The sequence below is a fragment of the Heliangelus exortis genome, chromosome 16 (genome assembly GCF_036169615.1).
Source record: "Heliangelus exortis chromosome 16, bHelExo1.hap1, whole genome shotgun sequence".
NCBI lineage: Eukaryota > Metazoa > Chordata > Aves > Apodiformes > Trochilidae > Heliangelus > Heliangelus exortis.
This window is the reverse complement of record NC_092437.1, coordinates 14209524-14224708: the sequence shown is the minus strand read 5'-3', so window position 1 is coordinate 14224708 and position 15185 is coordinate 14209524. Positions and strand designations below refer to the sequence as shown.

The 15185-nt window shown below is 53.4% G+C and overlaps 1 protein-coding gene across 2 annotated transcripts in view; it reads right to left on the bottom strand.

Annotated features, from left to right (window-relative positions):
- DLGAP4 (DLG associated protein 4) overlaps nt 1-9181 on the bottom strand; it is a 97430-nt gene extending 88249 nt beyond the window's left edge. Inside the window, exon 1 of one of the 2 annotated variants that reach the window (XM_071759707.1) lies at nt 9080-9181. The gene's annotated coding sequence lies outside the window, so the exon portion shown is untranslated. The remainder of the gene's footprint in view (nt 1-9079) is intronic. The other variant, XM_071759708.1, reaches the window with a different exon arrangement.
- Between the last annotated feature and the right edge of the window lie 6004 nt (nt 9182-15185).

The window sequence follows — 15185 nt, the reverse complement described above, 5'->3', positions numbered from 1 at the left end:
TGGAACAATTTGATGCTGTTTCCTCTTGCCCGACGATGTGTTGCTTGGGACTGACCCCCCCCGGCTCCAACCTCCTCTCAGGGGGTTGCAGAGATCCAGAAGCTCTCCCCTCAGCCTCCTCTGCTCCAGGATCAACACCCCCAGCTCCCTCAGCCCCTCCTGGGCAGACTTTGTGCTCCAGACCCTTCCCCAGCTCCATTCCCTTCTCTGGACACACTCCAGCCCCTCAGTGTCCTTCTTGTCCTGAGGGTCCCAGCACAGGGGTTCTGCCCCTGTCCCTTTCCTGGCCCTGCTGGGATGTCCAGCTTGGCTTCCTCTGAGTCACCACCAAATCTCAGCTCCCTTCTGCAGAGCCCTGGAACCAGAGCCTTAATTACAGGGCAAGACTAAAAGAAACAAGACTATTATTTACAAGGCTAATGAAAATTAATCATGCCTCCCCCTCTCTTTCTGGTAGGCACAGTCATCTTAAAGAAAGCAGATTATAAAAGCATTATGGGTGACTGATGTGCTGGGCTTTGGCACTAACCAGGAGACAGCATGTGGGCCGTGGGCTTTGTTTGAAGGTCGCCTGAAACTCAGGGGTTAAGGGCACCTAAAATCCAAGTGCTGCCTGTCCTCCCCCTGCCCCCCACAGCCCCCCCCAGGCTGCTGGCCCAGGCTCTGGTGAGGCAGGAGCAGATGGAGCTCACAGCCCCAGCAGGAAGCCAGACAGGCTGGAAAACCCTCCAGTGCTTTTCCAGGCAGCTGCTGCTTCTCCCTAAACCTGAGCCCCTTTGGCATCATCTGGATTCCTGCAAACAGGGAGCAAGACAACAGGGAGCATCCCTGGGGCTCCCAGCCCACCCAGTCCAGGAGACAGGGGAGATCCCAGGGTGGTTCCATGCAGGTCTCAGGAGGCTCCGTGCTGTGCAAAGCGTGGATGGAGAGTGAGAGTGTGCAAAGCCAGATGGAGGAAATCATGCCAAGGAGCAGCTCATGTGGCACAGGCCTGGAAAAAAAAGAGCATCCTGCATCAGCTGGGGCCAGTGGTTCTGGAGTGAGTCCTGCTGGGCAATTCTGCAAAAAGAGGCTGAGGAAGTTGGGGTTGTTCAGCCTGGAGAAGAGGAGGCTCTGATGTGACCTTGTAGAGGCTGCCCAGTATCTGAAGGGGCTACAAGAAAGCTGGGGGAGGGCTTTTTACATGGGTGTGTAGTGAGAGGACAGGGGCAATGGCTTAAAACTTGAAGAGGAGAGATTTAAGTTAAACATTAGGAAAAAAATCTCTGCTGTGGGGTTGGTGAGACACTGGAATAGGATGCCCAAGGAAGTTGTGGCTGCCCCCTGCCTGGAAGTGTTCAGGGCCAGGCTGGATGGGACCTTGAGCAACCTGATCTAGTGGCACGAGTTGGAACTAGATGGTCTTTAAGGTCCTTCCAACCCAAACCATTCCATTGCTCTATGATTCTTTGAACAGGATCAACCCTGTTAAGTGCAAAACCCATCTTCTTGACTCATCATCACCATCACTCAAACCATCTCCATCACCATCACCCAGAGGAAACTGAAACATACAATTGGGAAGCTCAGTCATGGAGACAGGGAGAGACTTCCAAACTTTTAAACTGCCCAGTGCCAGCTCCTGTGGTCTCCAGTGTGGAGAGAGTTCCCAGAGATGTGGTGTGCTGAGCTGAGCCTGGAGCTGCCCTATCTCCCACTGTGCCAACCATATCCCCCTTTTCCAAGCTTCAAGACCTCCTCACTCCACTCAGGAGCAGCCTCCCCCTCCCTGGGGCTGGGAGTGAAAGGAAGGGTGAGTAGGAGATCACCCCAGGCCACCCCCAGCCAGCTTCAGGGCTGATCACCTGGATCAGAATCTGGGATGGAGGGAGATGAGGACCAGGTTTCTAAGCCAGGTTGAAGAGGTGGTTCCTGCCAGGCCTGCTTGGGCAGCCCTGAGGGAGCTCTGGGTGGAGAAGCCTTCTCCACAGCTTCTGCAGGCTGCCCCAGTAATTAATGCTTGCTTTGGAGAAGAGAAGAAAGGAAGAGGTCAATTTTCCAGATGTATACAACCAGTTTCTAGCAGCCTGAAAATAAATCTCCGTCAGCCTCGTTACTGCTTGACCACCACCACCAGCTCCAACATGTATTTCCCAGCCCAGACAAAGCCAGAATTCATTCCCTATTGATGTACAATGAGGAGGATCCAGGGCTGGGGCATGGCTGGTGGGAATTCTCCAGCAGGAAATTTTAGTCCTACTGCCCAACATGCTGGACTTGTCCTACTCAGGCTCTGCCTCAGCTTCCCTTGCATTCCTCTGGGATAGGGATATCTTTTGTGATCCTCCCCAGAGCTGGCTGCCTTTGGGGGTAGCTGGCAGAGATGGCTGAAAGAAATCTGGTGAAACTACTGGAGTTTGGTTCCCTTTTGCACAGTTTGGAATAAAGCAGAAAAGAGGGTAGAAAACAGGAAAACCACTCCCCTGTCCTACCAATCCACACCAGAAAATCTCATTCCTTCCATGAGAAAATCACTTTCAGTTTTCCACAAAACAGTGTGATTTGGGAAGTGAAGAGAGTTGGCCATTTCAGAGAGATTTGGGATAAAATGACAGTCCTGGAACTGTCATTGAAAATGGCACCACACGCAAAAGCAAACAGTTCTAACAAGACCCAACCACCAAACCTCAGCTACCTCACCAAAACTCACCAAAGCTCCGCCACCTGACAAACAGTGGCCAGTGAAGTGTGCTGGTGCCTGGGCTCCCCTTCCTCCATGTGCTGGAGGTGCCATCCTGGTTCTCCAGATGTGGGACAGCCTCTGGGTGCCCAGCACCAGCCCTGCCAGGTGCTACAGGTGCCTGCCAGGTCCCTCTCTGCAGCACCTGTACCTGTGTGGTGTGCAGAAAAGCAAGTGCTGTTCTTGCAGGGGTTCTGTCCTCAGGGTGGTTTAGGGTCTGGGTGCAGCTGGGGTGAGGGTGGGATCATGTCCCAGCAGCCCAGGGGCACTGGGGCTCATCTGCAGTCTCTGGAGCAGGTGACACTGTGAAGGCACTATGAGCATCCTCCTGTCCTGCTGTGCTCAGGAAATGTTTGTCCCAGCAGTCTCCTCCACCCTTTGTCCAGCTCTCCTTGCCACCATAATATACCCAAACCATCCTCTTAGGAGTGGGAGACCAGAGAACAGCACTGTCCTACATTTTGGGCATGTCTTATCTGTAGCATCCCACTTGGCAGGATGCCTTCTGGCAGCTCTACCAAAGTGTCAGCCACAAAGTGTGGGGTCATGTTTCCCCTCAGCCTCTTCTTCTCATCTTTGCTATGTGGCTTTTATGAGGAAGAAAGGCAAGCTCAAAGCAAACCCAAACCTCCTGTGCTGCAGAGCCAAGGAGAGGCTCAGGAGACCAGGCTGAACAGGATGGGGATGGGGAACCCTGTCCTGGGTGGTGATGTGGCCACAATGACAGAGACCTCCTGGATGATGGGACAAGAATAGCCTGGTCCCTAATGGGAGGTTCCCTTGGTTTTAGGAGAATTAGAGCCCTCTGAGGCCTCTCACCAGCCGGTCTCCAGGAAGATATTGACCTCTTGCCTGCCTGGGAAATGTCAAATGCCCCCTGGCCCCAGGCAGCCAGGAGGGAGGGTTCATCTCTCCAAACATGCTGGCAGTCACCAAGCTGAGCTCCACATCAGGGGGCAGAGCTCTAGTCCCCTTCCCACCTAAGCCAGAGAGAGCCCAGGCAGGCAGAGCTGATGCCCACCCCCCAGCCTAAGCCTTGGCCACCTCCCAGCCCCGGGGCATCCAGCTGGGTGCCCAAGGTGCTCCTGCTCAGACCCTTTTTACTTCAGCAGCCCAACTTCTCTGCTGTTTTATTCACTCCCCACTGGTGATGTCTGCTCAGAGGTAACACCATCCCCACCAGGTGACACAGTGAAGGGACAGCATCTTGGCTCTGAGCATTATCCCAAGAGAAACAAGGAAGGAGAAGGGATGAAAGGATCCATTTGTACTCCTACCATCATCCCACTTGGCACTTACCTTCAAAGCACTCTACAAGCATTAAGTAATGAATCCTCCCAGCATTCCTGGGAGGAAAAGCCATATTAACATGACTGTTATTTTAGATGCCTGATAAACACAAAGGACAGATGGGCCAGGAGATATCAGGCAGGAAAAACGGGCAGGTCATGGCAGTTACTGTGCAATTCCTGCTGCACGTGGTGGGGCCTGTGAGCCAGTGGCTGTGTCCCAGATAATTATCAGGAGTCCTCAGGGAGCTGGAAGGTGGACAGGAGGGGAGGAGGTGGAGCAGAAATACATGAGAGTAAAGCTAGAGCAGAAAGGGAGGAAGAAGATGAGCCCTGTTGCCTGCCCAGACTGCCAAAAACAGGCCTCTGGAAGAAGAGGCAGATGAGAAGGGACCCTGCAGGAGGACATGCAAGGGACATTCCCAACAGCTGCCCTGGTGAGGAGTGGGTTGGAAGCCCAGGATGATGTTGTGTTCCTCCTCAGTCTGCACTGCCAGGCCCTCAGTTATCTGTTTCCCCTGGGAAAAAGCATCCCCAAAACAGAGAGATGCTGGTGGCTGCTGAAGGGGGCCCAGCTCACTGAGAGACCCCCTCACCCAGGCAGCCACCCCAGGGATCTCTGGCACCCAAAGCAGCTCCTCCTGCACTGGGAGAGGGAGAGGGACCAGCTGCACAGCCAGAAACCAAGAAAAAAAATCATCTCAAGCTGAGCAACACTAAAATAAACGTATTTTAAAGCAACCTGGAAAGTCAAAACAATTTTATTTGGGCGCAAGCAAGAACTTTCCATTCCAGTTTTGATGAAAATTTCTACGTAGCACCAAATTACACTAAAATGGAAGAAAATCTGACACTGCTGCAGTCATCCTGGAGGAAAGCACTGAGATAATGTATTTTGACTAAAAAATAACAATGGATTTTGACCTCCTCAGTTTGGCAGGTGAGTTGCCCAGAAGATCTAAGAAAAAAAACTTAGAAAAGATTTTGGCTGAAAAATTCTACTTCTTACAGTTCTCCTGCCTGGTGCAACATAGGGACACCCTTCAGCCCCTGCCTGAATTGCACAGTGGCAGCCACTCTTCAAACCCTCTTCATGGATGATGAATGCTGAGGGGAACCTCCTGGTCCTTCCAGTCCTTCTGTCATGGGTGGCCTCAAGAGTGAACCCACTTCACTTCTCATCAAACCTCCTAATTACAGCACAATGGTTATAATTGCAACTATCTCCATTGCTGCAATGTGTTATTACTGGACCATGATCAACTCAGCACTGTGAATTCATGAAGCAATAACACAACCTGGCCTCCATCTCCCAGGTCTGAAGACCCAGTGGGAGCAGAGGGATCATTTTTCTGCTCCCACACCTGATCTTATGGGACCTGGGCTGCAGAATTCTACCCACCCATCTGTACCTGCCCACAGCCTGGGTTGGGCAAGGATGATCTGTGAAGAAGCCATCACAGCCCTGGCTATAGACACATTTAGCCTCATCTCTTAATCCCCAGCCTCTGGCAGTCCTCTGCAGTGCTCCTGAGCCATGTGGACCAAATATCTTGTCTGTCTGCTGGTTCTTATAATTTCTGACCATGACACTCTTTATTCTGCCTGGAACCTTGTAAATAGATCAAGTATCTTAATTTTTGCTCTGGAAGGCAACTTTGTCTGCAATTTCTTAGTGTTCCACTTGAAACATGGAGCCCAGAAAGAAATGCAGCTGCTTTAGGAGTGATTTTGAGAGGTCTGGCATAAGCAGAGAACTATCTTTCCATTCCTGTGACACATTGCAGTGGAGAAATCTATGGAATCCCCAGGCACAGCAGCCCTGCTCTCCCTGGAGCACCTCACCAGAGTGTGGATTTGTGCTTTCATCTGAATTTCCAGCTCTAAAAATCTCCAAATATTGCACCATTTCTCATGTCCTTTGTCTGAACTCTGTCTTTCTTCTCTACTCCAGTGTTTACCCAGAAATGCATCAATAGAGAGCTGCTGCATACCCTTTCTTTCAGCAGTCCAAACAAGCCTGGCATCCTGGGGGAATCCAGCCTGACTGCACTCCCTTAGGACTGCTCTCACTGCAGGTCTTTTAGTTCATATTCCCTCTACCTTGATCCCTAGGTCCTTTTGGAGATCACTGCCAGCATCCCACACCCTGGTCCTACAAAGTGTGACCTGCATCCAGTGCTCCTTGTTGTTAGAGAGGACCTTGGCTGCACTGGGCAATGGAAACTCAGTGCCAAGAGATCTGATCCATCTGTGGAGCTGCCTGTGTGGGGCTGGCAGGGCACTGGGCCTCCTGCTAAGAGGCAGTGTTGCTCCCTGTTCCCTGCATCCTCCTGGGCTTCTCCATCCTGGGCGTTTCAGGGGATCCCCAGGGGTCTGGGATCTCCAAAGTCAAGCCAAGGTCCTGCTGTTTTCTCGGGGGTTGAGTTCAATTGGACCACTCCAGTCACATTGTGGAGAGACTTGCCTGCTGTGCCTGAAATTAAAGCTGCTAAATTTTTAAAAACAGCAACACACAAAGGCCAAAAACAGAGATCAGAGGCTCTTCCCACTTGTTTGCTCACAGATCTAGAAAGACACAGTTTGTCTGCATAAGATCTTACAGTCTCTTCATGGAGCTTTTCTGGAGGTGTTTGTGGCTTAGTTCTGGGAGGCTCAATTTGATAAGGCTGGAGAAAACCTGCCACAGAGTAGGCTGTGCCTTTGGGGTAGTCCTGGACCCATCTCACACATGCACATGGTAGAAGAATATGTTTTTTTCTGGTACATACACAGACAGATTCCAGTATAATTCCTGTTCCTCCAAGGGGCCCCACACCAATCAAGCAGTAATTGAAGGTTTCAGATGAGTTGCCAGTAGCCCAGAGATACTTTGCTATTTCTTCTGCTGTCATTCCTGCAGCAGCCCCAGATGGGATTGCCTCTGGATCTCCCTTCCTGGAGAGATGGACCCCACTGGGGGACTCTGCAAAAATCCAGCTATGGAGAGGAGACCCGAGGGCAGGGGACAGCAATGCCCCAGTTTGCCTTTGCCTCTTCTGAGTCAGTGACAAAGCTCCTTGCTGCTCTGACTCAGAGAGGCCAGAGGATAAGAACGGGTGGGAAGCCACTGAATTTATGGGGTAGATTGCATTCTGACTGCTCCCCCTGCTCCACACAGAGCTGACCCAAAGTTCAAGAACTAAAGTGAGTCAGGAAGTCTCTGCAGCTGGGATGGGAAGGGCACTTGAAGAAATCTGAGGGTTCTGAAAGCCACTTTTGGGGCTTGAAATCTCCAAATGGGGATCATCAGATTGGAGAGCTGGATAAAGGTGTCAGCTGGGGATGACACCAGAATTTCTGACAAGAAACTACTCATGGTTGGGGTATCAGGGCTCAGGTTTTGGGTCTCTTGGGGGTTTGCTGTGTCTGATGAATGTCCCGTATTTGAGCATTTGCAGAACCCTAGGAAAGACAAGTCCTATTGTCCCCAGACACTGATGCAAAGCATCAACAGTCAGTGCAGGGGCCCTTCTGGTATAAATGCTGTCCAAGCACACCTCAGAGCAGTACTGCATGGCAGATATACTTGCTTACCACCTGTTTACACCCTTCATAATTCAATCAATCCACCTTGGCTCCACAGGGCTGTTCTTGTAAGGAGCACAGAGGTGGGAGAAAGAGCAGTGAGCTTGCTCAGCCCTGGTCTCCCCCCAGATCCATGCCCAGAGCCACCTCGTGCCAGCAGGACCCTGCTGCATCTCAGCTCCTTGCCCCACCACCTCCTGCCTGTGCCTGCCCCCAGCAATGCTTTCTCCTCACATCCTCTGGCACCTGCACTCTCTGGCCCTGATTCTCCAAGTGCCTGATTTGTACACTGTGTTCATGTGAATGCCATTTGTTGTTACAGAAAGAAAAGCAGCATTTCTGGTCGTGACGAGTACCTCAGGGGCCTCTGCACTGTCTGCAGAGGATGCAGAGCATCAGCCCATGCTGGGGGGGCTGCAGCTCTCCCTCCAGCTCCCCACACAGACATGGCTGGGGCTGGGGCATGATGTGGGGCAGCCTGAACCTGCAGCCCTGTGGGGAGGGCTCCTGCACAGGGCAGTGCTGTTAGGGATGAAGAAAAGAGAGGGGCTGTGACATAAAGGCTGGGAACCACAGTCCTAATACACAGGCTACTTCTGTAGCACATCTTTGGGGGCTCACTACAGTGCAAGCAGCAGCAGCAAGGGCCTGTCTGTCCTGTGTATGAGCCTTGTACTCTGCAGAGGGACACAAAGTTCCCATGGCTTACCTAGCCACGTCCCCACCATCCCCATGCTACGACCCAGACCTGAACCTCAGCCAGATGTCAGTGCCCAGCACAGCTCAATGGTCTCAGCTCAAGAGCTGCACCCACCCATGGTCATGGTGTGAGGGAATGTGTATGGGGAGGGTTTTGGAGACTGGGATACTGAAAGCTGAGCTTAAGCTACAGTGGTGGCATGAGCCACTCTGCATCCAACAGGCACTGCCAGGACAAAGGGGAAGCCACGAGGAGTGCAAATCAACCATGCTTAAAACAGGCTGGCAGTAAAGAGAGGAACAAGGGCAGAGGGAAGTCATGGAGATGTTCACTTCTGCAACTCACATGCAACCAAGCAACCAAGATGGGCCAAGGGCTGACGAGGACCAGCTCTGAAGAGATGTCTTGGTGAACTCCCAGGCACAGGGGCTTGGGCTTGACTGGTTTCTGAGAGAGCTGGTCCATGGGCACTGACTTTCCTTGCCAAGGAAAGGAGACCCCTCCAGGCACTGGAGGCCAGGCACTGACAAAGCACAGAGGAGGATGAGGGAATGATGTCCTCAGAGGAAGCTCCACCAGCTCCGTGCCTGCTCCGTTGGCCATGGGCTTGCCTAGGGGACCCCTGCCAGCCCCCCACCATCCCGAGCAGTGTCCAGGAGCCACCAGCCCCAGGAGCTGCTCCCCACCCCACGCACCCCTCAGGGGACACCTGCCCTCGGGTCCCCGTGGGTTCAGCTGCCCCCAGCCCCTGAACTGCCCCAGAGCCAGAGGGACCCTCCCGGCCCCGGCCAGAGCCACACGTACCTGGGGGGTCCGCCGGGGCCTCCTGCTCCTCCTCCGGCTCAGCCCTCCGGCTCCCGCTCCCCTCGGCGGTTGCTACGGAGGAATGGTTGCCAGGAGATGAGGAGCTGGATCCTCTGGATCCCCGCTGCGGGCATGGCGCCCAGCCCCCGGGGGCGGCAGCGGGGACCGGGACCGGGAGAGGGACAGCGGGGACAGGGCTGGCAGCCACCCGGCTGCCTCAGCTTCCCGGGGAGCACCGGGGGCCCTGAGCAGCCGGGAAGATGCCGGGAGCGGGCGGGGAGCTGACCCGCACGGCACCATCGGCCCCGGGGCTCGGGAGGGTCCCGCATGGCTCTGTGACACCTTCCCTGCCAGACCCCGAGCCGGGACCAGGGCAGCCGGGCCGGGCTCTGCTCTGTGTCCCCTCCGCCCAAACCTCTGCCTCAGCTCCGGGAACTCAGCTGCGATGTGGCCGCTCCTGCTGGCACCGAACCGGTACCAGGTTTGGGTCGCCCTGCTGTGTGCCCTGAGAGGGGCTATCCTGTTGCTTTGCCCTTGTTGGACAGCCCTGAGAAAAACCTCAGTTCAAGTAATAAGAAAGTCCAAGGAGAGAGAAGAAAACCTGATCCTGTCTGATTCCCCGAGGGAGGTGTTTTAGGACCCAGGTCACCAGGCAGTGCTGGGTTTTTCCCCATGGGGTTTGCTCTTAACAATCTGGTCTGGTGCAGCAGAGCCTCAGTGGTACTGTGAGTGGAAAGAGAAGGAAGAAAATGAGCAGGGGTGGAAGGACAGCCCTCTGCCAGGTGACAAACTCGGTGTGCTCATCGCTGGCAGCTCAAGAAGTTCCTTGCCAAAGCAGAGTGTGATGAAACCTGAAATCCTGACTGTTTCTAAAGAAAAATTCAAGCAGAAAGGACATCTAATACCACAAACAAACAGGTTCCAGGCACCCCAGGCTCTTATGAGGTAGCTGTGGGCTTTCCTTTCTCTCTATCAGGTCCCTTTTTAGCAGCTTGGTTCCATTCCTGACATTTCCTAATACCATCCTGATATTTCCTAATACATCTCCAGTGGTGAGCAGGATGTGCTGCAGCCATGGTCCCCAGACCCCTGTGCCTGTCACATCCCCTCTGTTGTAACAGGGAGTCCTGCAGCAGGAGCAGTGCTGGCCCCCTCTGCTCTCACACCAGCTGTGTCCCATCTGGAAGGGGATGCAGGAAAATTAAGGCCTTTGCCAGCCTGGCCTGTGGTTCCATCAGAGGTCTCCATCAGGTACCATTTAACCTGCTCACCCACTTAACCCTGGCTGCCTGCCTGGCAGCTGTGTCTCACACAAACAGCTAAGAACAACCACCCCAACCATCCCCTCTTCACAGGGGGGGGGACACCAAGACCCAGCAGCACACCTGGAAATGTTTTCCAGGGCTGCAGTTAGGTGTCTGACTTCCCAGCTGTCTCATTGCCCTTATCTGGGTAATTCAGCTATTGCCCCAGGAAGCCAGAAAACTGCTTCAGGAGAAAAACAAGTCTACCAGAACACTGATCCAAACATGCAGTTGTAGGGTCCACCAACACTGGGTTACTGAGCCTCCTTGTTGGCTCCCCAGCAGACCCTGGAGAGCCACGAGCCATGCATGCCTTTAGTTCATGGTGGAGCAGAGACAAGAGTGAATTTTGGAGGCTGAGGAAAGCCCAGAGTTCTGCAGCAGAAAAGGATCTGAGCATGACCTACACCACGAGAGAAACCTGGTGGGGGGACACCAGTAAACATCAGACTGGGGATGGACCATCCCTTTGTGCACTGGGAACACCACACCCTGGGATGGGCACCAGTCCTCAGCCCCAGAACAGCATTCCCAAGCTCTCTGGCTGTGGGATGCCCAGGTGGCCCCAGTCTCTGGCAGTCAGCCTGGCACACTGGTCCAGCTGGGAAATGGTGGTACAGGCACCCAGCAGGTATGGCTGGAGCAGCTCCCATGGGAAAGCCATCACTCCACATCACAGATGTCACCAATGCCTTGGAAAGGACCCCATCAGACATGGCCACCCTTCAGCTTTAAAAATCCCATTCTGAGTCATTTCCTTGTTTCTGAGACACAAAACTGGACGTGACAGGTGGGCAGCTGTGCTGGGCTTCTGTGTCCCACAGACATCTGTGAGCCACAAGCAGCTGACTCCCTGAATGAACATCACAGCCCTCTGTGCCACGTCCCCAGGGGTTAAGGACCAGCAAGAACCAACAAGTGGGACCAGCAGCCTGTGGGAACAGGGACAGGGACAGCTGGGACAGGCATGTCTGGGACAGGGACAGAAGGGACAGGGACAGCAGGGGCAGGGGCAGGTAGGGTAGGCACAGCTGGGACAGGCACAGAAGGGACAGGGACCCCCTGACATGCAGGCAGTTCCCAAGGACCTTCCATCACCACTGAGCAAAAGAGATCTGGCTCTGGGCTCTGGCTCTGGGCTGAAGCCTCCAGAGCAAGGACATGGGATGCAGGGGAAACTGTGCCTGTCCTGCCATGCTCACAGCTCCCTACAGGGCAGTTTCTCTCCAAACTGATGTCTGCAGGCCCAGAAGTAACTTGCTTCATCCCAGAGAGAGATCTTTGCTGTGTAAATCCTGAGGAATATTTGTAACCACTCGTGCACAGCCTGTCTCAGGAGTCCAGTGAGATGATTCCCCTTTGGGTGCCTGGGCACAGGCTCAGCAGGATGAACACGGGGCTGCAGCTCAGGTTCAGCCTCCCAGGGTTGGGATAGACAGGGTCTCTGGCAGTGCTGCTACCCAGGACTTTCCATGGCTGGCTTTAAGCATCCTGTGTCCATCCCTGGCTCTTTGTGGGGCCATTTCTTCCCCACAGGCAAATCTGCCCCTAGTGTCTGGGGTCAGACTTCATGCCTCTGCAGGGTCCTTCTGACCTCCCATTTCTCAGGCACAGGACTTGTGCCCCTGAGCACGATGCTAGAGTGAACCACAAACCTGACAATGATCTCTCTGAGCCAGGAAATCAGCCAGGTATTAAGTGAGGCTCTCAGCCAGCCCACAGAATAGCTTAAAAAGCACACAGTGTGTAAGATCAGTGGAGAGCCATGGAGATAAAAACTCACTTGGTCCCAAGGAAATGCAGAGAAGGAGACAGAAAGGGATTATTGGAAGCAGTCCTGGGTTTCCTGCAAACAGGGCTGGGACAGCACACACTGGCTGAGACAAACCTGAGGCAGGAGCTCCTCACAGCAGAAGATTATAAATCACCAAAGCCCTTTTACCCCAAATTCAAAGCAGCTGTGTCTCAAATTGCCTGCAACATGATCTGCAGAACTGTGGTTCACCTGCTCTCATAAGCATTCCTTCAAGTCATCCTTACACCAATATTGTTAAAGCATCTTACATCTTTCCATCAGAAAAAAGGAAAGAAAACAAAGAAAAGAAGGGAAAGAAGGGAAAGAAGGAAAAGAAGGAAAGAAAAGCAGCAGCAAATGCATTATTTCCTTGCAAATATTGGTTTGCAAATCCAAGCCTGCTGCTGCAGCAGCACTGGGGAGGGTGTGAAGCTGCTGTGGGGCTGTTTTTCCCCACAGCAATTTGCACCTGAGCCTGCTGGAGCCCTTTGGGTCTGATGGGCTAATGGGCCTCGTTCCACTGGCCCACACCAGGAACCTATGGGCCAGCCAGGGCTGCACACACTGCGGTGCCACTCTCCAGCTCTGCAGGAAATTTCCAAAGCTTTCCCCCCCAGCTCAGAGTTCAGCAGCCAATTTATTCATTCATAACACACACAGCACCTGGCCAACTCTTACGAATTTCTCAGCCTGAGCTGAGTATTTGGTGTGGCCTTCATGTGCTGCAACTCCAGGAGCCAGGAGCTGACATGAAAAGCCAGCTTGCTTTCCTGTATTTTAAGTAACAAACTCTCACCTTCTGATTGCAGTGGTATGATGACATCCCAAGGAGTTTGAAAAATCAGAAAACAGCAAGCAAATTTCAGCATGTGGTGCTTCAAAACATTCAATCTCTGTCTTCCTCAAAAGCCAAATGTGCCATCTGAGCATCCAATATTGATTGTCCTGTTCTCCCATGTATAAAAATACGAGGTATTTCTAAAACCACTTCAGTACCTCTCTGCAGACCACCTCCCACACAGAAAACCCCAGGGCCTTGGGCTGATCTGGGTCAGTAGGATGAAGGATGCCAGGGCTAGCAAGAGCACCTGCCTGACCAGTCCCTGGGGGGACACAGACTCCTCTGTGTGCAGTGGGCTCAGGGTCACCCCTACTCTTTCCAGGTAATGCCTCAGTAATGAAGATGGAGGGAGCCACAGGCAAGTGAGGTGGGTGATCCCTGCCCCGAACATCCTCCAGGATGGATCCTATCAGTGGGGCACTGATGGTCACCCCAGCCAGCTCTGAGCATGGGCAGCACTTGCAGTGAAACCTCTCCTTCAGCTCACCCCTCCTTCAGCTCCTGTGTACCCCAGACACTCCTCAGCCCACAGAATCTTCACCCCATGGGCTTTTCCAAAGCTCAGTCACTCTCAAGGGCTGTGCTGCTGAGACACTGCACAAGGTTCTCAAGGTTGAGATTGCCTCTCTGCTTGTCAGGGTTTGGAAGGGACCTCTGGAGCTCATCCAGTCCAACCCCCATGGCACAGCAGGATCACCCAGGGCAGGACACCCAGGAACACATCCAGGGAGGGTTGGAAAGTCTCATGAGGAGACTCCACAACCTCTCTGGGCAGCCCGGGCCAGGGCTCCCTCAGTCTCACAGCCAAGAAGTTTCTCCTCATGTTGAGGTGGAGCTTCCTGTGTTCTAGCTTAAACCCATTATTCCTTGTCCTGTTCCTGGGCACCACTGAGAAGAGATTGGTCCCTTCCTCTTGACAACCACCCCTCAGATATTTATAGACATTTATAGGATACCCTCATCATAGGAGAGATGCTCAACTCCCTTCATCACCCTCATAGCTTTCCCTTGGCCTCTCTCCAGTAGATCCCTGTCTCTCTTGAACTGGGGAGGCCCAAACTGGATCCAGTATTCCAGGTGTGGTCTCACCAGGGCAGAGTAGAGGGGGAGGAGAACCTCCCTAGATCTGCTGGACACACTTTTCCTGATGCCCCCCAGGATCCCATGGCCCTCTTGGCCACAAGGGCACATTGTGACCCATGGAAACCTGATTGTCCACTGGGACCCCAAGGTCTCTCTCCATGGAGCTGCTTTCCAGCAGGACGACCCCAAATCTGTGCTGGTGCCTGGTGTTACTCCTACCCAGAGGGAGGAATAAAATACTCATGTACAGGGCAGCTGCTGGCACAGTTCTCCAGGCAGTGACACAACACTGAGCTACCAAAGGTACCTGAAAGGGGGAGCAAAGAAGAGGGAGACAAAGTCAGACAAAGCCATTGAGAAGACCCCAGAAGTTCTCAGGTGACAGTGTCTGGCTGGGGACAAGCAGGACTGCTCAGCCTATGGAGGAAGAGCTCCCTATGATCTTCTAACATCCTCTTCATCACCAGAGTTCTCCCTGGAGATGCCAACAGGCTCCAGAGGCTTGTGTGGGGTAATGTGGCTGCTTCTGGCAACCTCACTCATGTCAGCTGAGAGGTTTTCTGACCTTGGCACCAGCCTTGTGCCAGCATCCTCTGTGCCAGTGACCTTTCTGCCTGCATCCCGTGTGCTGTGTGGCCCCCGTGCACCCTGCCCCAGGAAGGGACAGCCTGGCCCCAGCACAGTGGGGCAGGAGGGGACACAGGTTTCTGCCAAACCCCTGTCCCCAGGGCTGCCTATGTCCCACCAGCCAGATGCAGTGGGGAGCAACACTCATCCAGATCTGATATCACCTCTTGGTTTGGGTATTTTTGATGAGGTGGCTGCTGGAAGGCCAAGTCTTCTTCCAGGGGTGTTTCCACACTCGGGCTCCAGAGCTCCTCCTCTCCAAATCCCTGTTAAGTCACTCAAACCTCCTGGTGCCTCAATTCCCCAACTGTTAAGAAAGGTTTAATTTATTTCCTCTGCCTGTTTTACCAGGATAACTCATAAGCCATTTGGGACTGGAAAAGTCTCTGAATATGAATTTGTGCTGGCACAGTGGGGCCCTGGCTTGTTAGGAATAAAGTGATCAGTGCTTCTGTG